We start from the raw sequence: 5,256 nt of genomic DNA, 5'->3' as shown, positions 1-5,256 counted from the left end.
AAAAACTTTATGTATTAGAGATAGAATGTATATAAAATTGAATGATGTAAATAGTGTTTATGGAATTTTAAAATTAACTCATTTAGCAGCATATATCTGATTGGCTGGTGAACCTCTCCCAATACACACAGAAAATGAAGTCTCTGTCTCTTTCTGAGGCTCAGGAATTTTCATTAGGTACCAGTGTGTGACTTTGTAGGTTACATTTTGCTATATGCCAAAGGAGACTGTGCAGAATATGCACTAATTTTTAGATATAGGCATTTATTATTTTATCACACATACATAAATGGAGTGAACATTATTTCAAACTTTTGCCTTGAAATATGAATAATTAGAAGCAAGGAAAGCATTCATTGCAAAAATAAAAACCATTAAAATTAGTGCAACTGCTCAAACATAACCAAAATTTAGTTTAGAGTGGGATGATTTAAATCCTGCATAATAGTGCAGGAGATTTTCGACAGTGATTTTATTGCTGGTACCCAGTTCTTTCTTAGGAATTCCACTCATTTCAATGTTATTTGACATAATTTTTGCTGGTTCTAAAATGTCTCATAATTTCAGGAGGATTTTGGGGACAAAGTTTAGGGCATAAATTTGTAAAAATCAGCTCTCCATCTACACTACCATATTCACAGGTGAATTTTCTTTTTCATATTCCAATTTAACCTAGACAATCAAGTCCTTTTTAAGTAAGATCAAGAAGTTTGTATATCTGGATAAATACAGAATACTCAAGAGGCACAAAGTTATATTTATGAAAAAATACTTTAAAAGCAAAACATAAATATATTGTAATATTTTTAAAATAATTTGGTGGGATATGAATGTGGGAAGTCAAAAGTATGTGTTCATATGCTTACAGATACCATCACTTACTACTATTCAAACCATATACATTCATACCAATATTTCAGTTCATCTAGAAAGTAAAAGAGTTACATTTTTACTACAAAAGTCTTAAAATGAAATTTGGGATACAAAAATAGATATGCAATTATAGTAAATATTTTCGTTCATTTTATTATTGCAATTATTCAGTTAAGTGAGATTTTTTTTTTATGATGCAGGACTAAAATACAGCATCATTGCTAACTAGTAAATTGTATCTGTGGTCATTGCATGACATTTTAATTAATAAATTAGAATTACTATTGTGTAACATTTTAGTTAAAATATTGCCTAGACGTATATATAGATAAAAAGAACACAGATACAAATATCATAAAAGCAAACTGATTATTTTTCACAGTGTGAACCTGATCATACAATATTAAAACAACATAAATATCCTCATGCATCCCCTTTCACATAAACCTGAGTTATGTGACTCAGTTCACTGAGTTAAATTATTCTACTTTCTAACATTAGTGGTTTTTTGTCATTATATTTTTAATATGAGTGGAACCACACAGTACATTTCCTTCAGTTTCTTTATTCTTTTATCCAATACTAAGGTTCCTACCTTCCCCTCCCCCCCAAAAAAAGGCAACCCACTGCCATCAAGTCAATTGCAACTCATCTTAACAACAACCCATTGGGTTTCTAAGGCTGTAAATCTTTACAGAAGTAGATTGTCTCATTTTCCTCCCTTGGAGTAGCTGGTGGGTTTGAACTGCTGACCTTCTAGTTACTAGCCAAATGTCTTACACTTACATCACTAGAGCTCCTTAGATTCTTTTATTTGGTTTCATGTAATTGCAATTTTTTACTCTTATTGCTACATAATATTCTTATTGTGTGAATGTGAGACACTTTTATATTTTTCCTCCATTGACAGGCATTTGGATTGCGTGCAGATTTTGATTGACAAATATTACTGCTCTGAACATCATGGTTCATGGTTTTTTTGGTTAATATAGTGACATATTTCATGAAGTGGAATTGCTGGTCCATCGAGCATTGGTTATCAGTTTTATAGACTTCCCATTGTCAAAATATATTATCACATCAGCAGCGCATAACAGTTTCAATTGACTCACATACTCACCAACACTTACTGTTGTCTATTATTTTTTTCTTAGCTGTTAAAGTATGTGGTGCCTGTATCCCATTAGGGTATTAATTTGTATTTAACTGATGATTAATGAAGTTTTGTGTTGTTGTTAACTGCTACATATAATAGAACAAAAAATATTTCCTGGTCCTGTTCTGTCCTAACAATAATGGATATGTTTAAGCTCTTTGTGTTAAACTAGCTCATTAAGCATCTTTCTCTTTTTAATTCACCTCTACACTCTAAGAGTTACAGTGTTAGAAACACAATGGGGGTTGCTATGAGTTAAAATTGACTTTATGGCAGTGTTTATTTTTGTTTGTTTGTTTTTTGGGGTGTTAAGAACCTTAATATTGGATAAAAGAACAAAGAAACTGAAGTAAATGTGCTGTGTGGTTCCACTCATGTTAAAAAATAATGACAAAAACCCACTGAGTTAGAAGTTAGAATAGTTTAACTTGGATGGTATATGTGAAAGGGGATGCCTGAGGATATTTGTGGTGTTTTAATATTATCACCAAGCATGATGTTCTTCTCCAGGGACCAGACCCTCCTAATTAAGTGTCCAAAGTAAATCTCACCATCCTTACTTTTAAAGAACATTCTAATGTCCTCCAAGATAGATTTGGTTGATCTTCTGTCAGTATATAGTACTTGTAATATTCATTGCCACACCATAATTCAAATACATCAATCCTTCTGTGGTCTTCCTTATTTAATATCCAGCTTTCAGCTGAATGTGATGTGGTTTAATATACCACGGCTTGAGTTAGGCACATCTTAATTATTAAGGTGAAATCTCTGCTTTTTAATGATGTATTGCATTGGGGAAATCTGCTGCAAAAGACATCTTTGAAAGATTACCAAAAACCAAACGCATCCACTGCCATCTTGTTGATTCTGACTGGCAGTGACCCTATAGGACAGAATAGAACAGCCTACAGCATGTCAAGGCTGTAAATCTTTTTGAAAGCAGACTGACACATCTTTCTTCCATTCAGCTGCTGGTATGTTTGAACCACTGGCCTTTGGGTTAGTGAATGAATGTTTAACCATTGTGTCACCAGGGCTCTTATATAAAGTAAGTGATTGTATTTTGTTACATCCACTTCTGATTTTTCTACTTTGTTTCATTGGTCTATTTTTTTCTATCCTTAGGCCTATACCATACTGCCTGAATCTTCCTTTTCTGAATGCTGTCTCTAAGTATTGGCATGATGCATAGCACAGAAGATAGTTATTGGTGTCATTCATTCAATGCTTTGGACAAAGAGACAATATGCTATTCCCTGCTATTTTATAAACATCCTTGGAAAGGACTCTAGATTAGGGTGATGGGATGCTCTGCATTACATGAATCTTAGTGCCCAACACATTGTTTAGTACCTGTGAGTGCATCAAAGTGGGGGACTGATTCTATTGCCTGAAGAGGCAGTGAAAAGGAAAACTCATGTGCTTCATTAACTTAAAGAAAGCACCTTTCACAATTGGACAAAATGTTTGTGTTCATACACTGGTGACAATTTTATTTTAGTAATGCTATTGAATGAATATATTAATATATTATAATCTTGTATAGTCATATTTAAGGAACTCTCGTCAAGTACTGGTTAAGGTGTTTGGCTACTAACCAGAAGGATGATGATTCAAACCCACCAGGCATTCTGTGGAAGAAAGATTAGGCAGTCTTGTTCCGTAAAGATTTATATCCTTGGAAACCCAATGAGAGTTACTATGCATCACAATTGACTCAAGGGCAGTGAGTTTAAGTTTGAGAGTTTGTATTCATACAAAGTAGCTTTGGTGGTTAAAGCATTCAGCTTTTAACCAAAAGTTCAGTAATTAGAACCCACAAGCCATTGCACAGGAGAAAGATGAGGTAGCTTCCTTAAGGATTTACAACACTGAAAACCCTCTGTGGCAGTTCTACTATGTCCTATGGGGTCACTATGAGTTAGAATTGACTCAGTAACAGTGGGCTTTGATAGACATATTTGGGCACGATTTGTTTTCATTTTTGAAATTTGATGAAATGGGAGCAATGCTGAGCTGCCTCTAGGTATTTTATGAATCTGACAAACTTATCATCATGCATTTTTCCTAAAGATTCATTTTCAATTTATCATTAAACTTCACAAATCCCTGTTGTGCTTTTCATTGTGGTTGCAATGCATTTATAGATTAATATAAAAGAAATTCATATATTTATAATATTATTTGTATCTTCCTACAACTTGATATCTCTCTTTAGTTAATCAGGAATTTGCTTTCCAGTAATGTTGTGTATTATGGATTGCTATAAATGAGAAATTATTTTCTATCACCCCTTCTAATCTCCTATAGCTATTTGAAATGATCATCATAAATGTGCTCAATTTTTTGTACATGCCTATCTCACTCAAATGTCATTTTAGTTCTAAAAATTTTATTATTTCCTTGGATGTTCAAGGAAGCCAATTGTGTAATTCACAGATAATACAGCATTTATATTTCATTACTGTTTCTACTCTTTAACAGAAACTTGTTTTCCTACTATAAAACTAACTGCTGATTTTTAATTTAAATGAGTGCCTTATCTGTTTCATCATGAAATACATGATTTAGTAAAACTGTCAAACACATATCCTTTATTAAGAGATATTAGCTATAATATTCTAGCTTAAATTTATTTCAAATCATAAACAAATACTGAATTTCACTATTATTTTTGTTATTTACTAGAACAGTGGAAACACAAAAACAATCAAATGGCTTAAATTGTATTGTTATTTTTGCCTATGATTACCATTGAAACAGGCCTATATTGTTGCTGTTGTTAGGTGCCTTTGAGAAAGATTTGACTTGACCCCTCCTTGGGTTTCCGAGGCAGTATCACTACAGAAGTAGATTGTTCAATCTTACTTCCGAGGAGTGGCTGGTGGGTTTGAACTGCCAGGCTTCTGGTTAGCAGTCAAATGCCTTAGGCACTACACCACCAGAGCTCCAACGGTGTGGTGTACAACAAAACAAAACACTGCCATGTACTGCACCATCTTTACAATCTTTGTTATGCTGGAGGCCATTGCTGTAGCCACTTTGTCAATCTATCTCATTGAAGGTTTTCTTCTTTTTCTCTGACTCTCTACTTTACCAAATATGATATCATTCTGCAAGGAATGGTCCCCTCTGACAACACGACCAAAGTAGGTAAGACTAAGTCTGACCATTCTTACTTCTATGGAGCATTCCTTCTGTACTTCCTCCAGGGCAGATTTGTT

This window comes from Orycteropus afer, unplaced genomic scaffold (genome assembly GCF_000298275.1).
Source record: "Orycteropus afer afer isolate SDZICR_OR568_19922 unplaced genomic scaffold, OryAfe1.0 scaffold00200, whole genome shotgun sequence".
Taxonomy (NCBI): domain Eukaryota; kingdom Metazoa; phylum Chordata; class Mammalia; order Tubulidentata; family Orycteropodidae; genus Orycteropus; species Orycteropus afer.
The sequence above is the reverse complement of the archived record's forward strand: the minus strand, read 5'-3'. Positions refer to the sequence as shown.